The following is a 27,979-nucleotide window of genomic DNA, read 5'->3' on the forward strand; positions in this document are numbered from 1 at the left end:
TGGTTGTGGGTGAATCACCTTAATTTGGCTCTGAACTCAGAAACTGCACACAATTAACTGCTGAAACAATGATTTACACTTTATTGTATGTAACAACAAAAATAAAACTCCTCAAGTAACCAAGTTTAACCTCACTCACAACTTGGCTAGCTCCCAATTGATGGCTGAATTTAACTGAGTTTCCACCAACAGTTTATGTCTCTGGAATGTTCAGGGATTCAATGCAGCATTCTTCTTCCAAGTACTGCTGCTACATCATTCTGAGGTTGAATTCTGGTGGAGATTCCTCACTTCCAAATCTGTGATGTGATGTTTCTTTCGATTCTAACACCACCTCCCCACACTTCTGGAGATCTCCGGTCTGTAGCTTACCTTCTTATCGTCGAGGTTTTGTGGTTTGTTTGACACAGGTTTTCCGGCAAAAAACCCTTTTACGTCAGGGCCTTCCTTCCACAGACAAACTTAATTGTCCTTTTGTCATGAGGTTATTAAACACTTAGCTCATCTGTCCAAGGAAACAGTTTGTTGTTTTGTGTCCTTCTTCCCAGGGATGGTTAACTAGCAGAAATTAGGCCATTCAGTCTGCTCCACTATTCAATCATTGCTGATACGTTCCTCAACCCAATTCTCCCCATAACCCTTGATACTTAAGAATGATTGAGTCAGCTCCACCATTCAATGAGCTGAATGGCCTAATCTCTGCCTCTGAGGTCTTCTGATGTAGCAGTTTCTCAGTGGCCCTTTTGTTTCTTGGTCCAGAAAGAGTTCCTGCTGACTCAGGGAGTTTGGAAAGTTCTGCAGTTTAAAGGACCACACCACATTCCCCTCTGCCGCCTCCTGCGATAGTGGCAATTCCCAAGATCCCTTGGTATCCCTGAAAACAATCGAGGTGTCTGGAAATCTCTGCTGCTACTCTGGAACAGAAGAATTATGGGGAGAAAATTCAGAAATCTGATGTGCAAAGAGACTATGGAGTTCTACTCCAGGATTCTCTCAAGGTAAACTTGATGGTTGAGTCAGTGGTGAGGAAGGCAAATGCAATGAAGGTATTTATTTTGATCAGACTTGAATATAAAAGCAGGGATGTACTTCTGAGGCTCGAAGTCTCTGGTCAGGCCACAATTGGAGTACTGTATGTAGATTTGGGCCCCATATCTCAGGAAGAATGTACTGGCCCTGGAACGTGTTCAGAGGTGGTTCAAAAGAATGGTCCAGGAATGAAAAATTTAACCTAAGAACATTCGAGGACTCTAGGTTTATACTTCATGGAGTTCAGAAGGATGGGGGTTGGGGTGGGATCTAATTGAAACCTACAGAATAATGAACGGTGTAGATGTTGGGAAGATGTTTCCAGTGGTTGGACAGACTAGAACCTGAGGGCTCAGCTTTCCTGTCAAGGGAAGACCCTTTAGAACAGAGGGGAGAGAAACTTCTTCAGCCAGAATATGGTGAATCTATGGAATACACTGCCACAGAAAGCTGCGGAGGCCAAGTTACTGAGTATATTTAAGACTGAGATAGCTCGGTTCTTGAGTATCAAGGGGATCAAGGATTACGGGGTTAATGGGATTGAGAAACGTATCAGCCATGATTGAATGGCGAAGCAGACTCAATGGGCTGAATGGCCTAATTTCTTTTCCTATGGTCTTATGATATGCTGATGTGAGGAGGGGGGGAAGAGATGGAGAGAAAGACAGTTAAGGTGAAGCTCGATAGAGATGAAGGAAATATAAGAATTGTATGATAAATGGCAGAACACATAGGAGCACTGGCATACAGAGGGGTCTGCGCATATCGATCTGTGGAAGTGGTAATGCAGGTGGGCACGGTGGTCAAGAAGGCACACAGCACGCTTCCTTGAGTGTGTGAGTTACATTACAGCTGTTTATTCTGGCCACATTCAGAATATTGTGTGCAGTTCTGGTCACTGTGCTCCTGGAAGGATTTGGGTGCTCTGGCTGAAGATACAGACAAGGTTCACCAGGACATTGCCTCGTCTGGAGGGCTCTCGTTATGAGCAGAGGAGGCATAAACCTGGATTGTTTTCTTTGGAAAAACAGAGGCTGAAAAGAGACCTCGACAAAATGATGAGAGACACAGATTGGCTGGACGGGGTGACAGGGTAGCTCAGCGGTTTACACTGACACCTCACAGTGCCAGGGACCTGCGTTCCATTTTAGTGTCAGGCAACTAGCTGTGTGGAGTTTGCACATTATCCCTGCACCCCACCTCCCGTGTCTGCGTAGGCTTCCTCTGGCTGCTCTGGCTTCCTCCTACAATCCAAACATGTATCAGTTAGGGTGGATTAGCGATGCTAAATTACCCATAGTGTCCAGGGAGAGGCAGGTTAAGTTGGATTGTCTGTGTGTAAATTGCCCCAGTGTTCAGGGATGTGTAAGTTCGGTGCATTAGTCAGGAGTAAATGTAGATAATAGGGGTAAGGGAACGGGTCACCATGTGTTAATCTTTAGAAGGCCGGTGTTGACTTGATGGGATGAATGGTCTGTTTCCACGGTGGAGGGATTCTGTGATAGTCAGAGGCGTTTTTTTCCCCTCCAAAGTGGAAAGGTCAACTAAAAGAGGGCACAGGTTCAAGGTGAGCGGGGGACTGTTTGGGGGAAGAGGTGGTGGGGGTGGGGAATCACACAGAAGGGTGTTGGGGGTTCCTGGAACGCACTGCCAGTGCAGTTAGTGGAAGCAGGCACCTTAACAATGTTTAAGGTGTATCTTGATAGACAAATGAACGGGACGTGAACAGAGGAACAGAAACCACACCTGGGCAATAAATAGCAGGTCGAAGTACGGATTAAGAATTAGCACAGGCTTGAGGGTGTGTGTGAGCCTAAACCAAGTGAGACGGGCCTGAGACTGTGCTGTATTGTATTGATACAGCTTTCCCCCAGTACTTGAAAGTAGAGTGTTCCTTTCATAAGCCGAAATGGCCTAAATCGAAGAAGCAATTACCATGAATTAATTTGTATTATGCCTTTCTTTGTAAAAACGACAATCCTCTTCAGATTTCTTTCGGTTTGTGGGAGCAGGTATTAATGTAGGTCTTTTGTAAAAGTGAAGTAGTGGAAAGCGAACTTTGGAAAAGTGGGGGATACCTTTATGCTGATGGAGGGGAGATGGGGGGGCAATGAAGAGGGGTGGAAGCAGAATGCTCCATCCAGGATAAAGAAATGTCCTTCATCTGCTTCAGCATACAGGGCAGATGAGCAGTTTCTCCCCGGTGTGGACCAAGAGGTGATGAGACTGAGTGAAGCCTTTCCCGTGCTGAATGCAGGTGAATGGCCGCTGCCCGGTGTATAAATGCTGATGAATATTGGGCAGGCGGGGAAGGGAAACCGTTCCTACATTTTCATGATTTTTCCATGGTGCAGGTGTCCTCGTATTTCTCCAGGTTCAACAATCAGTTGAAACTCGCTCACTCTTACAGCATGTGCGTGGTGTGACTGGTGAACCCGCTGATAATTGGAGGACTCTCATTCAGTCTGTAAAGTATGTTCCAGTCACTACTCTGGTGTGTGGGTATGTGAGACTCTGAGTTTCCAGTCACACTGACGTTTAAAACCTAACAAAGCAGGCAGACCTTCTCCCCTTTGTTTTCAAGGCCATCAATATCCAAGTCCTGGTGAATCAATCGACTGTCAGACTTTGATGTGATGTTTGGTCTGAGATTTCTGCCTCCAAATTCTTCTCTTGTAATATTCCTGTGGAAAGAGATTGCAAAGGTCATCGCTGTCAGTCCACAATCGAAAATCAAAACACACAATTCTAGTTTCTGTGGAACATTCTTTCCTCTCTTAATACCCAAGATCTTTGTGCTGATCTATATGTAAATGTATACAGCAGGGTAATGTGGTGGATCGCATACTTCATGAAGAGGTCACTCAAGTTGCTGAATTGACATCTATCATGCGGTATTGACGTTCTTACTGAAGATGTACAATATTCTGCAGTACAATATTATGAGCTCAGAAACAACTGCAAATCAGGCTTTTAGAGCCACAAACATTCCATCAAATATGTACCATATACCCCAGACTTATCTGTCTTATATTAATGCACTGTTGTCTTACATTTCCAGAAGACACAGATTTAAGTTTTAAGTGTGACTTTTTGTAAAGAAGCCGTCTTTTGGACTCCTTCCATGCCATACTGACTCTATTACCGGAAATACATCCATACAACCAGGATTCATGGATCAATGACGTGAGGCTTATCTTTACTCTCTTATAATTTTCTGTTGCATAACTGTTTCGACGAATGCCAACGCTTTTCACCAGTCATAGAGTCAGAGACATAAAGCACAGAAACAGATCCTTCAATCTAACTTGTCCATACCGACCAGATATCCAAAATTAGTCTAGTTCCATTTGCCATCACTTGGTCCATATCCCTCTAAACCCTTCCTATTCATATACCCATCCAGATGCCTTCACCACTTCCTCTGGCAGCTCATTCCATACACTCATCACCCTCTGCAAAAAAAGGTTGACTGCAAGGTCCCTTTTAAATTTTTCCCCTCTCGCCCTAAACCTATGCCCTCTAGTTCTGCACTCCCCCTATCCCAGGGAAAAGACCTTGTCTATTCACCCCATCCACACCCAAGTTTTTATAAACCTCTTTAAAAAACACACTCAGCCTGCGATGCTCTAGGGAAAACAGCCCCATCTTATTCAGCCTCTCCTTGTGGTTCAAACCCTCCTACCCTGGCAACAGCCTTGTGAATCTTTTCTGAATCCTTTCAAGTTTCACAACATCCTTCCGATAGGAGGGAGACCAGAATTGCACACAATTTTCCAGAAGAAGCCGACTGAAACTGACTTTTGCAGAGTCTGCTCCCTGCTTGGATTCATACTCTCTGCCTCCTGTTGCTGCAAGTGAAGAGTGCTTCCCCCCTTCTCTCTCCCTCCCAGGATAAGGAATGGAAAGGGGGAGACATTGCTTCACTCCCAGATTTTGCCCAGAAGAGCCCCGCTATTGTCTGAATGCACAAGTTGGACCATGAGCTTCTGAAGCTACTGCTGCTCCTCTCTCTCTCTGAATGAAGATTGAGCTTCACCTCAGACTGCAATTCCCTTTCTCTGTTCAAACATCTGTGAGCACAGCACATCTTGGTTGAAGTAAGGCATCTTTCCTAAATATTACAATTAAAGGGGCGTCTTCCCCCTGATATTCAAAGGGATGGTCAGTCAGAGAAGGACCATGCCTTGTGTTGTGTGACAGTTGCAACAGGATATCCCAACTCCTATGCTCAATTCAAAGTTTGTGAGAAGATTTGTAGCTCGGGTGCTCATTGTTGTGGTTCTGTTCGCTGAGCTGGGAATTTGTGTTACAGACGTTTCATCTCCTGTCTAGGTGACATCCTCAGTGCTTGGGAGCCTCCTGTGAAGTGCTTCTGCATTGTTTCCTCCAGCATTTATAGTGGTTTGTCTCTGCCGCTTCCGGTTGTCAGTTCCAACTGTCCGCTGCAGTGGCCGGTATATTGGGTCCAGGTCAATGTGTTTGTTGATAGAATCTGTGGATGAGTGCCATGCCAGAGAACAGCCAGGGAATTCCTAGAAGTATGGCCTCTAGGCATTTTTCCAGCACCACATTTTTCAACTCTGGATCTGGGACAAGGTGTGTGGTGTGGGGGTGGGTGGAGGGGAGGGGAAATAAGGAAACTGGTGAAATCTACATTGATCCTATGCAGTTAGTGCGTCCCAAGGCAGAAGACGAAGTGTTCTTCCTAAAAGCGTCAGGTAGCTAGAGCTTGGAGGGGGAGGCAGCAGAATACTTGCATGTCCTTGACGGATTGGGAGGGGGAGTTAAAGCGTTCAGCCACAAGGCGGTGGGGTCGTTTAGTTTTGGCGTCCCATAGCTGTTCCCTGAAATGTTCTGCAAATTGGCGTCCAGTCTCCCCAATGTGGCAGAGACCACATCGAGAGCAATGGACGTATAAATAAATCTTATAAACAAATTGTACAAATCTTAGAATGCCAGAGTTATTTTCTTTAATTAAGTTAAAGAAAATTTTAATTAAATTGGGTGACTACATGAAACGGTTTGTTAGTCTGACTCGTCATCATCCTCAAATGAGACAATGCCATTAATATCAGTGTGGGATATAGGTAAATTAATGTTACTTCTGCAATTCCATTTTACAAAGTAAAATGAACTCACACCAGTGTGTAATTGTTTTAGCCATGAGCTGAGTCAACAGAATGGAAACGATGTGGAGGAAATATATAATTGTTTCTGTCTTAGCTAAAATTGTATGTCAGAATGAGATGTGCCAGTAAAACAATGGCAGACATTACGGGCAAATAGATAAGATGTTGTGAGGGGATGAAGTTAAGCTAGATATGCCTGTACAAACAGTAGGTATAAACATCTGCTTCCCACTTTTACAAAAACACAGGAACAAACCCCAATTAAAAGGGTCATAGGGATCAGAACAGCCTCGGGAAAGGCACAGATGAAGGGGGTAGATAATGATGAAGAAAGAATATGCCCAACAATGACCTACAGCAGGATGAGGTCAAACAGGCTTGTGAGGCCAGGAATAAGCATTTTGTCACAGACAAGGCCGGATAAGGCAAGAGATAAACAGGGGTAATGGGGGCCGGTCTTAGGGAAGTGGAAGATGTAAGCAGGGGAGGAGCAATGTAAAATAAAAGACATCAAATCATATAAATATTATGTATGAATTGAACTTGGTGTGTGTATGTCCTCTGCCTTATAGGCACTGGACATCTCACCCACTTGCAAGTGTAAAATAAAGGACACTGCTGATTCAGATTTTGTCTCGGACTGAAATTATTGAGGTGTGTGAGCTTTGTTTCTCACAATTGGGGGCTGTCCGGGATTTTTTTTTCCATTACCGGGGGGAGTGGCTGGCCTTGGACACTGGGAAGAAACGTCCTGTTCCCCATTGAGGAGCGGTCTCGTGTCCTGGTTTGGTCTGCTCCCTTGGGCGACTGGTACGAATCCCATAAGAGAGACATCTGAATCAGACAGGGATAGGCGTTCGATAGTAAACACGGCGACAAGGGGCCAGGCAACTCTGTGGACAGACCAAGGTAAGAAACCTGACTTTTAAGTATTGCCTTGGTGGCCGGGATCGAGTTTTAGTAGTTAATAAGGGACTAACGAAGGAACTCAATATGGGTTGTGCCGTGGGTAAGGAAAAAGCCTCCGGGAAAACAAAAGAAGGAAAAAGCAATGGAAATGGAGGCGGGGTCCCTTACAACATACCTCCAGAAAGTCCTTTGGGGAGGATGTTGTGGAATTGGCAAAATAATACTTGTACAAGGGAAAAAGATGATTAAATATTGTTGCTTCGTATGGACTAAGGAATCCATTCTTCGTCCCGCCTCTTCTGGCCAAAATACAGGTTGGACAAAGACTGGGTTTGTAAATATCTGAATTTATTTGTCAATGAGTGAGAGAGAGAGAGAGAGAGAATGAAAAGAGCTGTACAGCTGGTAGAAAGTTTAACCCTTTGTGATTTGGTTTGAATGCACCAATTTGTTTGTTGGTGATTGAATGTTTGTGTTTTATTCCCTGGAGTTTGAGTTCCGGGACTGTTTTGAATTTGATTTTTATTATGGAAACTTAACATGATTTCTTTTAAGGTTAAGGATTCTATCGAGATTATGAAAAAAAAAGAATGATAACTCCTGTTCTTCTTACAGGTCATGACTGCCTTACTATCAGTTTCTAACTAATCTCTTTTATCTTTACATAAAAGCGATTTATGGAGGACAGTTGAAGTTTCAGTTCAACATTAGATTGTAGTAAAAACAAAATTCTTTGGTTAATATCTGTGACCTTGGATTCGGCCATTGTTCATGCATTAGAAGTTTTTTTTTTAACTTGAATAGACAAATTCTTTTAAGGCAGCTCTGATTATTTCACGACCTATAGTATTGTACTTGAGCAATGATTGGTCAGCACTACTTAAGAAAACTAATTTTGGATTTAAATTAAGGGACTAAAACTGGGTGATTACAGTGGATTTCAAAATTGAGAACTGTATGCATTTTACATTTTGAATATTAAATACTGAATAAATGAATGTAAATATATAAATATATTTACAAGTTTGGAACAGGCTTTAAAGTTAGTCAAGCATGAATTGATGAATTGGTGTTTGAAGTTATGGGGAGCTATAAATATTGCAATATTTCTTTAAAAAAGAAAATGGGGAAGAACGTAATGACTTATCCCCTTCGGGAGGTACCAATAGGGGACAAAGAGATTGGGTTTGTAAGTGTCCCCCTCAGCAGTGGGGAAGTCAGAACATTTAAAAAAGAAATGAAGGTCCTGGTTGAGGATCTGGTAGGGTTGTCTGAACAAATTGATCAATTTTTGGGGCCCAGTCTGGAAACCTGGGCTGAGTTAATGTCTATTTTGAATATACTATTTACTGGGGAAGAAAGGGGACTTATATGGGGAGCAGCCATTAAAATATGGGACAGGGAACACCCCATTGGAGATGGAGATGCTGGAAAGGGAGAGGTGAAGTTTCCCCTCAGAGACCCCCAGTGGGAAAATCAAAATCCGGAGCAGAGAGAAGAAATGAGGGAATTGAAAGACCTGATTCTAAAAGGAATAAGAGAGGCAGCTCCGAAGTCACAGAATTTGACAAAAGCCTTTGAAGTTAGACAGGAGAAAGGTGAGACTCCCTCAGCTTTCTTCAAAGATTAAGAGACTCAATGCAGAAATATTCTGGAATGAACCCTGAGGACCCAGTGGCACAGGGTCTTTTGAAAGTACATTTTGTGACAAAGGAATGGCCAGACATACAGAGAAAGATACAGCAGATAGAAGGGTGGAGTGAAAAGCCATTAGGTGAATTGTTAAGAGAGGCACAGAAAGTGTTTGTAAAGAGAGAGGATGAGAGACAGAAACAGAAGGTGAAAATGATGGTAGCTGCAGTTGATGAGGTCGTTAAGAAAAGAATGGAACCAATAGTGACCAACCGGAGCGGTGGGTGGCAGCATGTCAGACAGAGAGGACAAGGGGGAGCGTTTGATAGAGGGTTCGAGCGACAGGGGCAGAGCTGGAGGTCTCCACAGGCAGGATGCTATTATTGTGGAAAGATAGGGCACTTTAAGCAGGCATGTCCTGCTCTAAAAAGGGAAGAGAGGGCAATTCCGCTTATGAATTTTGATGAAGAATAGGGGTGTCAGGGGTTCCTGCCCTTGGGGGCCCACCAGGAACCCTTGATAAACCTGAAGGTGGGACCCTGTAGGGAAGAGGTAGTCTTCCTAGTAGATACGGGGCAGCACGGTCATCACTGAATTTTAAACCAAAGAAAGTAGGAATGTCAACACAGTCAATTACTGTTTCGGGGGTAAAAGGGGAAGGATTTACTGTTCCAGTATTTGAACCTATGATGATAGAAGGTCCTAAGGATAGGGTCACAGGGGAACTGTTGTATATCTCTGATATAGGAAGTAACTTATTAGGGAGAGACTTAATTATCCTCTTAGGACTGGGGATTGGAATTCAGGAAAAAGAATTAGTTGTACAAAGGCAATGTTGACAGAGGATGTGGAGAGAGAGATAGACCCTATTGTATGGGCTAGGGAAGGGAATTGTGGAAAACTACAGATCCCTCCCCTTGAAGTAAATTTTAAAAAAAGGAAAAGGGGACGTTGTCTGTGAGCGACAATATCCCATTTCCATAGAAGGTAAACGAGGACTGCTGCCAGTAATTGAAGGATTGATTAGAGATGGACTGTTGGAGCCATGTATGTCTCCTTATAATATCCCAATTCTACCAGTGCGGACATCCGATGGAACTTATCAATTGGTGCAGGATTTGAGAACATTAAATTGAATAGTACAGATCAGGCACCCAGTGGTGCCAAACCCCTATACCTTATTAAGTGAGATCCCTCATGACCACAAATGGTTTAGTGTGATAGATTTAAAGGATGCCTTTTGGGCTTGTCCCTTGGCAGTGGAAGGTAGGAATTTGTTTGCCTTTGAGTGGGAAGACCCTAAGACAGGACAGAAACAGCAATACCGGTGTACTGTGCTTCCCCAGGGGTTTACGGAATCCCCGAATTTATTTGGACAGATGTTAGAACAAATTTTGGAGAAATTTAGCAGCCCCAAGGGGACTACCCTGTTGCAGTATGTAGACGACCTCTTAGTAACAGGAAAAAAAAGAGAAAGAGTAGTAGAAGCCACTAACAAATTATCGAATTTCCTGGGTCAGCAGGGACTGCGAGTATCTAAAAACAAACTACAATACGTGGAGCAAGAAGTGAAATACTTGGGACATTTAGTTAGTGAGGGAAAGCGAAAGATAAGCCCGGAACGGATAGAGGGAATAGTGGGAATGCTACTGCCCAGCACTAAACGGAAGTTACGCAAATTTTTGGGTCTAACGGGTTACTGCAGATTGTGGATTGATTCCTATGCACAGAAGACTAAGAAATTATATCTCAAACTATTAAAGGGGGAACCAAAATGTCTAAGTTGGGATGATGAGGAAAAAGACCTAGTTGAGAAACTCAAAAGAGATCTGATCCATGCCCCCGTGTTAGCCTTACCTTCTCTAGATAAACCTTTCCACCTCTTTGCTACCGTGGATAAGGGAGCGGCTTTGGGAGTATTGACCCAGAGGTGGGGAGGAATGAGATAACCAGTAGCATATCTTTCGAAGCTACTGGATCCAGTATCCCGGGGGTGGCCTGAGTGTGTGCAGGCCATGGCTGCCACTGCACTGTTGGTGGAGGAAAGCAGAAAGCTTACATTTGGGGCAGCCCTAATAGTAAGCACTCCACACCAAGTGAGAACAATCCTAAACCAAAAAGCTGGGCGATGGTTGACAGACTCGTGGATTCTGAAATATGAGGCAATATTAATAGAAAAGGATGATCTAGTGTTGGTCACTGACAGTTGTTTAAATCCAGCTGCCTTTCTTTGGAAAGGGGAAGGAGACTCTCCTCAGAATCCAGGGTACGATTGCTTTGACATTATAGAATACCAAACTAAGGTCCGCATGGACCTGAGAGATGTTCCACTTCATGCAGGGGCTAGACTTTTTATAGACGGATCATCCCGGGTGACTGAAGGGAAAAGACATAATGGGTATGCAGTCGTAGACGGGACAAACAGTAGTGTGGTGGAGGCAGGACGGTTGCCAAATGGGTGGTCAGCTCAGACTTGTGAACTCTATGCATTGGAAAGAGCCCTTAGGGCATTAGAGAATAAAGAGGGAACAGTATACACTGACGCTAAATATGCATTTGGTGTTGTGCACACTTTCGGTAAGAAATGCAGGAACGACGGCTGATCAATAGCCGAGGGAAAGAATTAGTACATGAAGAATTGATTAAACGGGTCTTGGAGTCCCTATTACTTCCCTGAGAAATAGCAGTAGTGCAGGTAAATGGTCATCAGAAAGGAAATGAACTAGAAGTTAGGGGAAATAGATTAGCCGAGGAAGTGGCGAAGGAAGCAGCCCTGAACCCACAAGAAGTGGTGATTCATTCCCTAATACCTATTGTCCCAAGTCCTAGGGAAGCTCCTATATTTACTGAAAGCAAAGAAAATGAATTGAGAGATTTAGGGGCTGTAAAAACAGCAGACGGGCATTGGAGGTTACATGATGGAAGGGAAATGTTAAACAAAATGATGATGCGAGAGATTATGGCTGTCCTACACCAAGGCAGCCATTGGGGAGTACAAGCAATGTGTGATTTAGTTCTTAGGGAATATGGATGTAAAGAAATATATACAATTGCTAAACAAATATGTGAGGGATGTATAATATGCAGAAAGGTAAATAAGAAAGTCTTGAGAAAACAGACCCCGGGAGGAAGAGACCCAGGATTGAGACCTTTCCAGAGTATACAAGTAGATTGTACTGAACTCCCCAGGGTAGGAAGACTAAAATATATGCTAGTCATAGTAGATCATCTATCTGGTTGGGTTGAGGCATACCCCCTAGCTACTGCCACTGCGAGTGGAGTGTCTAAAACAATATTGGACCACATAATTCCCCGATATGGGCTCGTGAACCATATTGCTTCCGACCAAGGAACTCACTTTACCTCTAAAGTGTTACAGGGGGTGATGAAATGGTTGGGAATTTCCTGGGAGTTCCATACTCCATGGCACCCGCCATCATCGGGAAGGGTTGAGAGAATGAACCAAACACTCAAACAACAGCTCTCTAAATTGATAATAGAAACCAGACTCCCTTGGACCAAATGTTTACCTATAGCTCTCTTGCGAGTACGAACAGCCCCAAGGAAAGATTTGGGACTATCCCCCTATGAAATCTTATTTGGATTACCTTACTTGGGAACGAATGGAGAATTGCCAATTCCCGAAACTAAAGATTTGTTTTTAAAGAAGGACATACTGGTCTTGTCCTCCTCTTTGTTTTTCCTCAGGAAACAGGTTTTATTGGCACAGACTCCACCCCTTGAATTCACCGTTCATCCCATCCAGCCGGGCGACTGAATCTTAGTAAAATCATGGACAGAGACTAAATCGCAGCCGGACTGGGAAGGGCCGTACCAGGCTCTTTTGACTACCGAAACGGCAATAAGGACAGCGGAGAAAGGCTGGACTCATTACACTCGGATCAAAGGGCCAGTGGAATCTCCAGTTGAGGAAGAAGTCTGGACAGCCGAATCAACGCAAGGTCTGCTGAAACTCAGACGAAAGAGACTTTGAGGAACTAATTATACAGTGGCGACGCGAGCGCGGGATTATTTCTGTAAGATTGTATCTTAAGTCTTTTTGTGCTTCAGCATGATGTTTAGAATACTGGGAATGCTGCTAGAATTATGATGCTAGCCCTTTTAGTATTGGGATTTTGTCAAATATCATTTTCATATGTATTATTAATGTTCCTGAATCTGATAATCCACAAGTAATAGACGCTGATGTATGCAGCTTAGTAAATTGTGGGGATGTAGATAATCAGAGACAGTACCGCAGCTCTGAGATACATCTTAAGTCCTATGGGGATGGCCTTGGGGATGGTACTTAGTATAATGGTCTCGTCACAGTACACCGGGCCCCCTTCCGACCAGCTCGTGATTGTCCTGATAAAAAGTGTAACCCAATATACCTAACGATAAGGAAAACTACATGGCACGAAACAATCCTGGGGGGGGGGGGGGGGGGGGAGCACCTGTGAGATACAATGAAATGAAACGTTTGGGATAGAAATGAAAGCAAATGGGAAGGATTTCTTGGGCTATTGTTCTTCAAATAGTGTAGGACAGGGAAAACGGGTAGAACTACTGGGTAATAAGATACAATCTTTCACCCCTCCCAATGATCCTAAAGTAGTAAAATTTATAGAGGTAAAGGACTTGAAACAGACCATTGAAATAGAAACTGGGTACGGGGATGCAAATGCCTGGGTTGAATGGGTAAAGTATACTGTGAAAAGTCTGAACAAAAGCAATTGCTATGCATGTGCCTCCGGGAGGCCAGTGGCCCAGGTGGTTCCCTTTCCACTCGGGTGGAAGTGAGACAGGAAGGGCATGAAATGTATGATAGCCCTGTATCAGGATGAGACTGCATGGAATGATAGGAATTGTACCTCCCTATCTCTGATGTTCCCTCCCTTGGAGAAGAAAGATGCAAAAGGTCCCCCCCCTGTTTTCTGCAGCAGTTGGAAATCACACATCGTGTGTGCGTAGACGAGGTACAAGTCGGTCGTAAGATTTGGGGGAGCTGAAATTATGTACAGAGATTAAGAATGTTACCGAAACGGAGAAGGGAGGGTACTACTCAGCACGAAAGGTTCCCCGAGCGGATCTGTGGTGGGACTGTGGAGGCAAAATATTGAGACCCACGCTACCTCCAGATTGGAGAGGGATATGTGCAATTGTACAATTGGCAATTCCATTTACCCTGGCATTTGAGAAGGAAAACATAGGAGGGAAAAAGGGAAGGGGTAAGAGATTACTGTTAGACACTTCTTTCGATGACAGGATTTATCTCGATTCTGTAGGAGTCCCGAGGGGGGTACCTGATGAATTCAAGGCTCGTAACCAGATTGCAGCAGGCTTTGTGTCAGCTCTCTTTTGGTGGGTAACAATTAATAAAAATGTAGATTGGATAAATTACATTTTCTATAATCAACAGCGATTTATAAATTATACAAGAGATGCGGTAAAAGGAATATCAGACCAGCTTGATGCGACAAGTAGGACGGTATGGGAAAACAGAATGGCCCTTGATAGGATTTTAGCAGAAAAAGGGGGTGTGTGTTTGTGATCTTAGGAGGAAGCTGTTGTACCTTTATTCCTAATAACATTGCACCTGATTGTTCAATTACTCGGGTCTTAAGTGGATTGACTACCTTAGCAGAGGAACTGGCTGAGAATTCAGGAGGAGATACATCTCTCACAGGATGGCTTGAATCCTGGTTTGGAAGGTAGAAGGGGATGGTGGTTTCTATCCTTACTTCCCTGATAGTAGTAGTCGGGGTATTAGTGGCCATTGGTTGTTGTATCATACCCTGGATGCGAGGGCTCACCCAAAGACTGATTGAAACAGCCTTGATGAAACAGGTGCCCCTAAAACAAAAATGCAGAAGATAACAAATGGTAATTAAAGAAAAGGGGGAAATTGTGGGATATAGGTAAATTAATGTTACTTCTGCAATTCCATTTTACAAAGTAAAATGAACTCACACCAGTGTGTAATTGTTTTAGCCACGAGCTGAGTCAACAAGAATGGAAACGATGTGGAGGAAATATATAATTGTTTCTGTCTTAGCTAAAATTGTATGTCAGAATGAGATGTGCCAGTAAAACAATGGCAGACATTACAGACAAATAGATAAGATGTTGTGAGGGGATGAAGTTAAGCTAGATATGCCTGTACAAACAGTAGGTATAAACATCTGCTTCCCACTTTTACAAAAACACAGGAACAAACCCCAATTAAAAGGGTCATAGGGATCAGAACAGCCTCGGGAAAGGCACAGATGAAGGGGGTAGATAATGATGAAGAAAGAATATGCCCAACAATGACCTGCAGCAGGATGAGGTCAAACAGCCTTGTGAGGCCAGGAATAAGCATTTTGTCACAGACAAGGCCGGATAAGGCAAGAGATATACAGGGGTAATGGGGGCCGGTCTTAGGGAAGTGGACGATGTAAGCAGGGGAGGAGCGATGTAAAGCAAAAGACATCAAATCATATAAATATTATGTATGAATTGAACTTGGTGTGTGTATGTCCTCTGCCTTATAGGCACTGGACATCTCACCCACTTGCAAGTGTAAACTAAAGGACACTGCTAATTCAGATTTTGTCTCGGACTGCAATTATTGAGGTGTGTGAGCTTTGTTTCTCACAATCAGTGAACTGCTTTTTTATTAGAACCACAAGTTCCTGATTTATTTTCATAACTTACTGATATTCACATCTGCACATTCGATGTCAAACTCTGACATCAGAAATGACATGACACCATTAATTTTTTCTTACAATAATCCAACAAACAAATTAATAACACAGTGAATACCAAGTCTCATTAATATGAAATTAAATTTGACCAAATAAAATGTAAAATCGAGATGTGAGATAACAAATGGGGGAAGGGCAGAAGGTAAGAAATGCAGCATCACAGAAGGTGCTCCTCCAGGGAGTGTATTTTACCAACTACAACAGCTAAATAATAACAAACACTCTGACATGATCCTCCGGTTTTAATGTAAACCATAGCCCCATACAGTAGGTACCATTTAAATAAGTTAATAGATACAAGCCTTGAGCAAATCCAGCCTCCAGCCGGACCCCCCGCTTCTTGGAGCTCGGACCTTCCTCCAGCTCCGGGGGGTTGTTGAGCTCCTGGGCTCCGGCCGCCGCCGAAGAAGCCGCGGGCGCCGGCTCTCTCTCCTCCACCGCCGACATTTTTAATTTGTTTTCTCGTTCACCCGGTAACCGTCACCTCCCCCTTCCCGGGCCCCGGAAATTATACAAAAATAAACAATAAACCCCACCGGGGACTGTCTCCTTTTCTTCACAACTTTTGTTTGAAAAGTTCCGTCTTTAATTTGAAATGTATTTTAAAGGTATTTTCTGAGGTAAACGATGCCTGTCTGCCCCCCTCCCTCCGTCAGAAACCGCCCGCTGAGTCGATGAGAAAACCGCAGCCTCGCGCCGCCATCTTTGTTTTTCTTCTTCATTCCGTCTCCTCCTTCTGTGACGCGCATCATCCACGCCCCGCCCAATCAGAACGCACCTTACTCCACCTGACCAATGGCGGCCGGCTTTGCATTTAAAAAGGAAGCCACAACTCGGAATGTCGCTCTCCGATTCGTCCGCACCGACCGCAGCCTTTGGGATTGGTGGAGAGGTTCGCAGGCCCTTCACTGTCCCCGCCCCTTTACTACAATGGGCTCGAGGGGTTCAGGAGGAAGGTGTTCTCACTCATTCATTCAACAGGAGATGGGCTCAATTTACTGTAATGGGCTGTGGGGGTACAGTGGTTATGTCTCATGTTGAGGGGGAAGGTGTTTCCATTCATTCAACAGAAGAGGACTGTGGGATATAGGTAAATTAATGTTACTTCTGCAATTCCATTTTACAAAGTAAAATGAACTCACACCAGTGTGTAATTGTTTTAGCCAAGAGCTGAGTCAACAAGAATGGAAACGATGTGGCGGAAATATATAATTGTTTTTGTATTAGCTAAAACTGTATGTCAGAAGGTAGAAATTATGGGCAAGTAGATAAGATGTTGTAAGGGGATGAAGTTAAGCTAGATACGCCTGTACAAACAGTAGGTATAAACATCTGCTTCCCACTTTTACAAAAACACAGGAACAAACCCCAATTAAAAGGGTCATAGGGATCAGAACGGCCTCGGGAAAGGCACAGATGAAGGGGGGAGATAATGATGAAGAAAGAATATGCCTAACAATGACCTACAGCAGGATGAGGTCAAACAGCCTTGTGAGGCCAGGAATAAGCATTTTGTCACAGACAAGGCCGGATAAGGCAAGAGATAAACAGGGGTAATGGGGGCCGGTCTTAGGGAAGTGGAGGATGTAAACAGGGGAGGGAGCAGTGTAAAACAATAGACATCAAATCATATAAATATTATGTATGAATTGAATTTGGTGTGTGTATGTCCTCTACCTTTTAGGCACTGGACATCGCACCCACTTGCAAGTGTAAAATAAATGGCACTACTGATTCAGATCTTGTCTCGGACTGAAAATATTGAAGTGGAGTGGGCTTTGTTTCTCACAGGACCTATTTACGACAGAGGTTTTTTTTGTGATGCAGCTGTAGTCTCCCATAGAGCCCTGAGGCTCAGGTTTAAATCCTACTGCTCCAGTATGTGGAAAAACATACTCAATTTTTTTCAGTCATAAGTCACACAACTATAGTCCAACACGTCTATTTGAAATCGCACCCGCTTGGAGTGTAGCCTCTTCATCAGGTGAAGACATGGAAAACAAAACATGCAGGAAAGAGAATTCAGATAAATGATCAGCCATGGATGGTGATGAAAGACAGAGCATCTCAACAGTCAATTACCTATTCCCATTCCTATTTCTGATCTTCTTCATACATGACAAGTTGTATATTTTCCAAACATTAATTTTATTTCCATGGTTTGAAAATGCATATTTAAGAATGGTCAGTTTATTCTTTCTCACTTGGGCACATTATGACCCACAACTATTTAGATACCACTGTTAATATCATAGCCCGTCTCATGAGATATCAGAGGAACAATTCATAAACAAAATTTGACACTGAGTCACTCGAGTAGACACTTGAACAGAGAAAGCTCCCGACAGATTTTGGGAATCTTAAGGTTATTGAAGTGAAATGTTAAGAGCAGGTGATCATCCCCAATAAGGGAATTCACCTGACTGACCTAATTATAATCACCACAGTATCCAGTGCTACTCTTCACCGAACACTGATTACTTTCCTTTTCAGTTTAATGATCCAACTATATTTTGAATACCATAATTGAATCTGACTCCAACACACTCTCTTGCAGACCATTCCAAAGGTCGAAGATTTTCAATCATTAATGAAATATGTTCTAGATCTCTCCCAAAACACAATTCAAATGGATTTTACTTCAAATCATTTGCATTAAGTTCTTCACATGGACAAATTTGCAGCTTAGAGCATTTGTTTTTGTTTAAATTTTATATCATATTGAGGTGGCACAGTGCTTGGCATTGCTACCTCACAGCACTAGGGACCCAGGTTCAATTCCAGCCTCAGGTGAGTGTCTGTGTGGGGTTTGCATGTTCTCCCTGTCTGCATGGGTTTCCTTCCACAGTCCAAAGATGTGCAGGTTAGGTGGATTGACCATGCGAAATTGCTCTGTGATGTGTAGGTCATGTGGATTAGTCATACTAAATGCAGGAGAACGGGATGATCCTGGGTGGGATGCTCTTTGGTGTGTCAGTGTAGGCTCAATGGGACAAATGGCCTCTTTCTGCACTGTCGGGATTTTATGTATCTCTGTCTGATTTCTTGCACATGCTACTTTCAGAAAGGGACATTTTACTGTCATGTTCAGTACTGCAGTCTCTATATTTTCATACATACCTCTAAATTAGGTTTGAATGAAATCCCCCCATTTCACTGTATTTTAGCTGCAATTCCCCCACCCCTTCCATTCCTTATTCGTTTTTCCATTACCTGTGTTATGATCCCCTCCTCTTTATATATATTATTGTAGACAGGCTAAATCTAGTTACCATGTCCCTAAAATATGAGATGAAATATGATCGCATACTTTGAGTCCATTACTACAGCTTGTTAAGGTCTCTTGCCAAAGAGAACTCGTAATCCTGCATCCTTCGGTAGGATTATATTCGGATATCTGGTCAGCATGGATGAGTTGGATTAAATGGTCTGTTTCCGTCCTGTGCATCTCTATGACTATGACTATCGAATAAGGGCCAGGAGCAGGCAGGTGGGACTAGTTTAGTTGGGGATCATGTACTGAACGGTCTGTTTCCAGGCTGTATGACTACACAGCCTTGAAGGAATGGGGATCAATCCCAAGGAGATATTAAAGGTCTCAATCACCACCTTAGGCACATGTGTGGACACCTTCCAGATAACTGAGAGCAGTGGGGCACTGTGAAGTTCAGTAATTCAGTTAGCCAGCAAGTTCTCTTCGGGAGACTTGTCTCGAGAAAGGAAGCGGTTTCCTGTCCCATCAACTGGACTGTGGATCAGTTTGGAGCAGGTCCTATATCTCTGACAACGTAGGTGGACAGAGTCGAGAGTGTGGTGCTGGAAAAGCACAGCAGGTCTGGCAGCATCCAAGGAGCAGGAGAATTGACGTTTAGGGCATAAACCCTTCATCAGCAATGAGGCTTGTGGGCCGGGAGGGCTGAGAGATAAATGGAAGGGGGGGATGGTGTTGGGGAGAAGGTAGCTGAGAATGGGATAAGCAGATGAAGATGATTGGTCGGAGAGGAGGGTGGGGTGGATAGATGGGAAATGTCATGGACAGGTCAGGAGGGTGAGTGGAGGCTTGGGGCTGTGATAAGGTGGGGGGTGGGGAAAGGAGGAGGAGGAGGAGGAGGATACACGAGGAAACTTTTGAATTTCACATTGATCCCATGTGGTTGCAGGGTCCCAAGGTGGAATAAGAGGTGTTCTTCCTCCAGGCGTCAGGTGGTAAGGGTTTGGGATGGAGACAGCCCAGGACCTCAATGATCTTGATGGAATGGGAGTGGGAGTTGAAATGTTCAGCTTTGCGGAAACTTCCGATCACACGTGAATCTTTCCTGTCAGTTTAATTTGGGAACACTGTCAGGGAGATGGTGTGCCCATTGTTTGTGGGCGGCACGGTAGCACAGTGGTTAGCACTGCTGCCTCACAGCGCCAGAGACCCAGGTTCAATTCCAGGTTCAACTGACTGTATGGAGTTTGCACGTTCTCCTCGTGTCTGCGTGGGTTTCCTCCGGGTGCTCCGGTTTCCTCCCACAGTCCAAAGATGTGCAGGTCAGGTGAATTGGCCATGCTAAATTGCCCGTAGTGTTAGGTAAGGGGTAGATGTAGGGGTATGGGTGGGTTGCGCTTCGGCGGGGCGGTGTGGACTTGTTGGGCCGAAGGGCCAGTTTCCACACTGTAAGTAATCTAATCTAAAGGGCAGTGGGGTTTGTGGGTGTCCCAGAGTGGTTCTCGGAAACAATCCACAAGTTGGCGTCCTGTCTCTCCGACGTAGAGAAGACCACATTGGATGGAATGGATACAGTGGATGACACTGGTGGAGTTACAAGTAAATTTCTGTCAGATGTGGAAGGATCCTTTGGACCCTTGGATGGAGGTGAGAGGAGTGGTATGGACACATGTTTTACACTTCCTGTGGTGGCGGGGAAGGGGCCGGGAGTGGGGTGTGGGCTGGTTGTGGGCGCACGGACCTGATGAGGGAGTCGCAGAGGAAATGGCCTCTCTGGAATGCAGGTAGGGGTGGGGAGAGAAAAATATACCTGGTGGTGGGGTCCGTTTGTAGGTACCAGAGGCTGATGTGATGTATCCGGAGGTTGGTGGGGTGGAAGGTGAGGACGGTTAGGGGTGGGTTCTGTCCTTGTTCCGTTGGGAGGAGTGGGGTTCAAGGGCGGTGTTGCAGGATGTGGAGGAGATGTGCTGGAGGGCATTGTCGACCACGTGGGAAGAGAAATTGCGAACTTGGAAGGAGGAGGCCCTCTGGGATTTTCTACGGTGGAATTGGTCATCCTGGGAACAGATGCGGTGGAGGAATTGGGAATAAGGGATTGTGTTTTTACAGGAGGTGGGGTGAGAGGAGGCGTAATCTAGGTAGCTCTGGGAGTCGGTGGGCTTGTCGTAGATGTCCACGGTTAGTCAGTAGCCAGAGAAGGAGAGGTCATGGAAAGGGAGATGGTCCAGGTGAATTTGAGGTCAGGGTGAAAGGTGTTGATAAAGATGACGAACTGTTCAAACTCCTTGTGAGAGCATGAAGTGGCACCAATATGGTCATCGATGTACTGGAGGAACAGGTGTAGCTGAGGAAAATGGACTGTTCCACGTACCCGACAAAGAGGCAGGCATAGCTGGGTCCCATGCGGGTGCCCATGGCTACCCCTTTAGTTTGGAACATTGGTTTGGATGCCATCTGAGGTTTGTGTGGATCACTTCAGTGGGAACGTGCAGTCCCGGGCTCAGTGAGCAGCACTGCAAGCAAAGCTCACAGAATCCTACAGGGAAACAGGCCCTTCAACCCAACAAGTCCCCACCGACCCTCTGAAGAGTAACCCACCCAGACCTATTCCCCTACCCCATTAGTCTGCATTACCCCCTAAACAATACACTGCACCTACACATCCCTGAACACGCTGGGACAATTGAGCTTGGCTAATTCACTTGCTCGTGTTTGGATTGTGGGAGCACCCAGAGGAAACCCTTGCAGACATGGGGGGAGAATGTGCAAACTCCACAAAGACAGTCTCCCTGAGGGTGGAATCGAACCCCAGTCCCTGGCGATGTGACACAGTGGCACTAATCACTGAGCTACTGTGCTGCCCGTGAGCCAACCTGGGGTTGGTGGAAGATGGGAGGGGTGTGGGGGTGCTGTCTAGCAGAAAACAAAGACTGACACTCCCACTGCACCCACTGTCAGAACAGGCAGGAGGTTCAGTCCTGGGGGTGACCCACATCAGCGTCGCCGGCGGAATCTGCTGGTGCCCCCTCTGGTGTCTCTGCAAGTTACTGTACGACGTGAACCTCCGCCTGCACTTGGGGCAGGCAAACGGCCTCTCCCCGGTGTGGACCCGCTGGTGCCTCAGCAGGTTGGAGGCCTGGGTAAAGCCCTTCCTGCACTCAGGACAGCTGAATGGTCTCTCCCCCGTGTGGTCCCGCTGGTGGTCCAGCAAGTCAGAGGAGCGTTTAAAGCCCTTCCCACACTCAGGGCAGGGGAACGGCCTCTCCCCGGTGTGGACATGCTGGTGCCTCAGCAGGGCAGAGGAATTACCGAAGGCCTTCCCACACTCAGAACAGCTGAAGGGCCTCTCCCCAGTGTAGACCCGCCAGTGGGCCAGGAGGTTGGAGGATTTGCTGAAGGCCGTCCCTCACTCAGGGATGGGGAAGGATCTCACCCCAGTGTGGACCTGCTGGTGGGCCACGAGGGTAGAGGCCTGGGCAAAGCTCTACTCACACTCTGGGCAGGAGAATGGTCTCTCTGCTGTGTGGACCCACAAGTGGGCTGGCAGGTTGGAGGAGCGGGTAAAACCCTTCCTGCACTCAGGGCAGGGGAATGGCCTCTCTCCGGTGTGACTGCACCGATGAGTCTCCAGAGGAGACGGGAAACTGAAGCATTTCCCACAGTTGCCACACTTCCACGGTTTCTCCATGGGGCAGGATTCCTCAGGTTTCTCCATGGCTGAAGCTTCAGCCACACACAAACGTGTGTCTTGCCCCTCCCCAGTGTGAATGCCTCTTTCCAGGCCGTATAACTGTTTCTGGCTCCACACTCAGTGCACTGCAACAGTAGGGTCTCTCATCCAGTCCCACTGATGCTGAAAACGTTATGAAACAGGAACCAAAAAGCATCGCTCCATCTCACAGAATCATAGTTGAAAATCTTTGCTGTCCCGATGGATTGAGTGACTGTCAGACATTGATGTGAAAATGATGACTGCAGATGCTGGAGATCAGAGTCGAAAAGTGTAGTGCTGGAAAAACACAGCAGGTCAGGCAGCATCTGAGGAGCAGGAGAGTCAAGATAAGCTGTTGATTTTGAAACTTCCGTCTTCAGGTAGTCTGTAAAAAGAGATTACAAAAGTCATCATTGTCAATCCGGGGGGAGGTGGGGTCGGAATGAGACAACAAGGTATTGACACCAACACCAGAAAGAAACTGAACATAGAGACATGGCAAATGTTAGTGGCAAGCCAGAGTCAGAGAGAGACACAGCACAGAAACATACCCTTTTGTCCAACTCATCCATGTCGACCAGATATCCAAAATTAATCTAGTTCCATTTGCCAGCATTTGGCAATAACCCTCTAAACCCCTCCTATTCATATACCTATCCCGATGCCTTTTAAATGTCATAATTGTACCAGCACCCACCAATTCCTCTAGCAGCTTTGTACACACACCACCTTCTGCATGAAAACTTGCCCCTTAGGTCCGTTTCTAACAAATTGCTCTCCATCTAAACCCGTAGCACTATAGCAATCCCAGTCTATGTTTGAAAAGTTAAAATCCCTAACAATAACCATCCTATTACTCTTACAGGTAACTCAAATCTCCATACAAATTTGTTTCTCAATTTCCCATTGACCATGAGGGTGTCTACAACACAATCCCAATAAGGTGATCATCCCTTCCTTATTTCTCAGTTCCAACCAAATAACCTTCCTGGATGTATTCCTAGGAATATCCTCCTTAAGTCCAACAGGAATACTATCCCTTATCAAAAACACCACTCCCTCTCATCTCTTGCCTCCCTTTCTATCCTTCCTGTAGCATTTGTATCCTGAAACATTAAGCTGCCAGTCCTGCCCATCCCTGAGCCACGTCTCTGTAATTGCTATGATAACATATCCCATCTTCCTAATTATGCCCTGAGTTCAACTGCCTTCCCTGTTAGGCCTCTTGCAATGAAGTAAATGCAGTTTAATTTGTTAGTCCTACCTTGCTCTCTGCTTTGTCTCTTCCTGACCTGACTGTTTGACTCACTCCCTTTCCCAACTGTACCAGTCTCAGATTGATCTCTTTCCTCACTATTTCCCTGGGTACCTCCCCACGCACTCACCTTGATAGTTTAATTCCTCCCGAGCAGCTCTTGCAAATTTTCCTGCCAGTATATTAGCTCTCTTCCAATATTCAGGTGCAATGTATCCTTCTTGTACAGGTCACATCTATTCCAGAAGAGATTCCAATGATCCAAAAATGTGAACCCTTCTCCCATGCACCAGCTCCTCAGCCATGCATTCATCTGCTCTGTCCTCTCTATTCCACCCCTCACTAGCTCATAGCACTGGCAGTAATCCAGATTTTTCTTGACTCTAGGACCACTTTTTAAATTTGTGTCTGACTTTCTACACTTTCCCTTCAGAATCGCATCCTTTTCCCTTCCTATGTCATTGGTTCCAATGTGTACAATGACCTCCAACTGGTCCCTCTCCCTTTTGAGAACATTCCGCACCCTCTCGGAGACATCTTTGATCCTGGCACCAGGGAGGCGACACACCATTCTGATTATTCGCTGCTAACCACAGAAGCGTCAGTTTGTACCTCTGACTAGAGAGCCCCTTATCACAATTGATCACTTGGAACCCGATGTTCGCCTCATTGCATGAGAGCATGTCTCGAGACCAGAAACTTGGCTGTTCGTGCTACATTCCCTGAGAGACCATCACCCCTACATTTTCCAAAACAGCAGACTTGTTTGAAAATGGACAGCCACAGAAGACTCCTGCACTACCTGCCTACCTTTCCTGGAGTTAGCCCATCTCCCTGATTGTAGCCGCGGCTTTTTCCCCTTCCTATCATTGCCAAACCATCATACCCCAAGATCTTGTAAATTGCTCATTTGCAGCGACAGTTCGAGGTACTTATCCACGCGATCCAATAGGATTTGCAAGCAAACACATTTACTGCAGACATAATCACCAGTAACATGGATACTCTCCCTAATCTCCCACATCTGACAGGAAGAGCATATCACTCTCATAAAGGCCACCTTTGCTCCTTCACAATCTACAGACCCAGAAAAGAGCACCGTCTTTTTGCTCTAAAAAAGTGCTCCGGGCTAACACAGTACTTGTGGTTTATATTTTTAAAATTTAATCAAGAGACAGATGTCAGTAAAACATATAATCAAGAAAGAATCCACTCCATTCACGACTGCAGACTTACAGCTAAGTTACACGTTAAAGACTATACACTTCGCTGTTCCTGTTCTGTGAGCTCCCCCACACAGGTTCCTCCATGGTCAGCTGTGAATTTTGCTGTTCATTAACCTTTCCCAGATGCACTGCAATGTCCAGTAACTGTGCAGATTCACTTCAGTGTACATTTCTTTTTCTCTCTCCCTCATTGTGGACTCCTATCCATGCCCCTTATAAACCTCTGTAAGGTCATCTCTCAGCCTCCTCCGCTCCAGGGAAAACAGCCGCAGTCTTTTCAGCCTCTCCCTATAACTCAAACCCTCCAACTCTGGCAATAGCTTTGTAAATTATTTCCAAACTCTTTTAAAGTTTCACAACATCTTTCTGACATAGGAGACCAGAACTGAATGCAGTATTCCAAAAGTGGCCTAACTAATGTCATGTCCAGCCACAACATGACTCCCAACTCCTGTACTCAATGCTCTGATCAATAAAGGCAAGCACCACCAAACGCTTTCTTCACTACCGTGCCTACCTGTGACTCCACTTTCACAGAACTACAAATCTGCACTCCATGGTCTCTTGATGCAGGAACACTCTCCACAGCCTTACCATTAAGTGTGTAAATCCTGCCCTGATGTGCCTTTCCAAAATGCAACACCTCACATTTATCTAAATGAAACTTTATCTGCCACTCCTCGGCCCATCAGCCCATCCATTCAATTCTAATTTAGATTGAACTTTCTTTCCTCTCTTATTTCCTAAACGCTGAAAATCTCCATCCCACATACTCTCCCTCCATTCTCACTTTGATGAACCTAATAAATGCTCATCCTGAAGGGTCTGGTTTACGCTGATTTACAGCCCACACTTGGGGGATCTAATTGAAACGTACAGAATACTGACTGGCCTGGACAGGGTGGATGTTGGGAAGATGTTTCCACTGGAAGGAGAGACTAGGTCCCAAGGGCACAGCCTTAGAGTAAAGGGAAGACCTTTTAGAACGCAGATAAAGGGGAAACCTTTGTAGCCAGAGAGTGCGAAATCTATGGAATTCATTGCCACAGAGGCTGTGTTGGGCAAGTCACTGAGTATATTCAAGACAGACATAAATAGGTTCTTGTGTATCAAAGATATTGAGTGTTGCGGGGAGAAAGCTAGAGAATGGGATTGAGAAACTTGTCAGCCATGATTGAATGGTGGAGTAGACCTGACTGGCTGAATGGCCTAATTTCTGCTCCTAGGTCTTATGGTCTCTTGCTGTCCTGGACATAGTGAGAGAGAACTGGGAGCAGGAGTAGGCCATTTGGTCTTTCAAGTCTGCACCAACATTGAACTGGATATGAATATAACTACATCTTGGTGGATAGGCTGGGAACTTTTTCATTGGAGCATAGGAGGTTGAGAGGTGATCTTATCAAGCTTTATAAAGTCATGAGGGGTATAGATGAGGTGAATGATGGGTCTCCTTTCCTTAGAGTGGGGCTTCAAGGTTAGGGAGCAAATTTTGAAGGTGAGTGGAGTAAGATTTTAAAAAGACATGAGAGACATCTTTGTTTTCCCATAGAGAACGGTTTGTGTGTGGAATGAATGTCCAGAGGAAGCGGGGATGCAGGTACAGTTATAACGTTTAAAAGATATTTGGATAAGGACATGAATGGGAAAGGTTTGGACGTGTTATGGACTAGGCCAGACCACTCAAAACATTCTTAAGCAGGCAGCGCAGACCGTAACTTTGCTATTTGTTTCAGTAAGTGCACAGTGAAAATTACCCTAGGTTAGCTAGGTTGACTACCAGGATTTAAAACAGATAAATGTATTCACAAGAATACAGAATGAAACACAAAGAACAGAATATAGAATACCCACATAACTCAGTCTATCTAAACTAGACTTAATTATGCTGTTCCAAATGTACACAACAGTCCCAATAAACAAACCCTTTAAACATACAGTAAAACTGAAACAGAAGCTGACAGGTCAAAGTTAGAAGGGCAGAAGGAGAGAGAGTTCAACATCCTTTCTTCACACAGTCCACTGCTGAACTCACTCAAACAAGGCCTCAGCTTTCACGATAGATCACTCGTCTTTCATTATGCAGGTCACTTTGAAAACATAAAAGCTTGGGCCTAAAGTCTCATCTGTTGACATATAAGCAAAAAAGCCAACCAACACCCATTCCATTTCTGTGCTAAACCACCCATTTTGGAGTCCGGGGCCACTTTACCACCACTCTGAAAAAAAAACCCAAGGACACGGTATCCTTGAGAAGAAGGACCAGCTTTTAGAAAAAGGACCAGCTTTGTGACAGAGGGATATGGGCCAGACACTGGTAGATGGGATTAGTTTACCATGAGAACATAGCATGGACTAGTTAGACTGAATGGTCTATTTCTGCGCTATATGATTCTGCAATGGTCTCAAAACCATTTTCTTGCCTTCCCCATAACCATTCACTTCTTTGTTGTTCAAAAGTCAGATGACCTCAGCCTTGAATATATTCAATGACCCCCCCAATTACAGGAAGTCATCCCCATTTTTGAACTGAATTCCACTTGCTAATATACCACTTGCCTTGCTGACTGCTTGCTGCACCGGTCTGATGACTGGTGTAGAAGGACGCTGAGGTCCCTTTGTACATCCACACATCATTCCTGATGAAGGGCTTGTGATCAAAACGTCGACTCTCCTGCTCCTCGGATGCTGCCTGACCTGCTGTGCTTTTCAAGCACCACACTTGACTCTGATCTCCAGCATCTGCAGTCCTCACTTTGTCCACATACCAATATATTATCATTTAAACCATGCACCTCCTTTCTGCCTTTTTTTTTAAAGCAAGAGGCTTTAACTTTACCTTGTGGTACTGCATTTGCTGTGCGTTTGCCAATTGACACACAGACGTGAACCAACTTTTCCAGAGTCTGTCCCCTCCCTGGATTCACTCCCTTTCCCTTCAGTTCGTGCAAGTCAGCTACTGAATCCCAGAACGAAAAAGAAATGAAAAAGTGGGTGATAAAAGACAGTGCCGTACGCACAGATGTTGGACAAAGTTGCAGTCTGGGGTGAAGCTCAATCTTCATTCAAAGAGAGAGAGGAACAACAGCAGCTTCAGAAACTCACGGCCCAACTTCCGCGTTCA

The 27,979-nt window shown here is 44.9% G+C and overlaps 1 long non-coding RNA gene across 1 annotated transcript; it reads right to left on the minus strand.

Annotated features, from left to right (window-relative positions):
* Window positions 1–58: 58 nt before the first annotated feature.
* Window positions 59–27,979, minus strand: LOC140460442 (uncharacterized). The gene is made up of 3 exons (XR_011954095.1): window positions 27,695–27,979; window positions 15,757–17,429; window positions 59–3,713 (listed from the first exon to the last, which is right to left on the minus strand). It is a non-coding gene; the product is annotated as an uncharacterized lncRNA (long non-coding RNA).

Source organism: Chiloscyllium punctatum, chromosome 36 (assembly GCF_047496795.1).
Source record: "Chiloscyllium punctatum isolate Juve2018m chromosome 36, sChiPun1.3, whole genome shotgun sequence".
In the NCBI taxonomy this organism is placed as follows: Eukaryota; Metazoa; Chordata; class Chondrichthyes; order Orectolobiformes; family Hemiscylliidae; genus Chiloscyllium; species Chiloscyllium punctatum.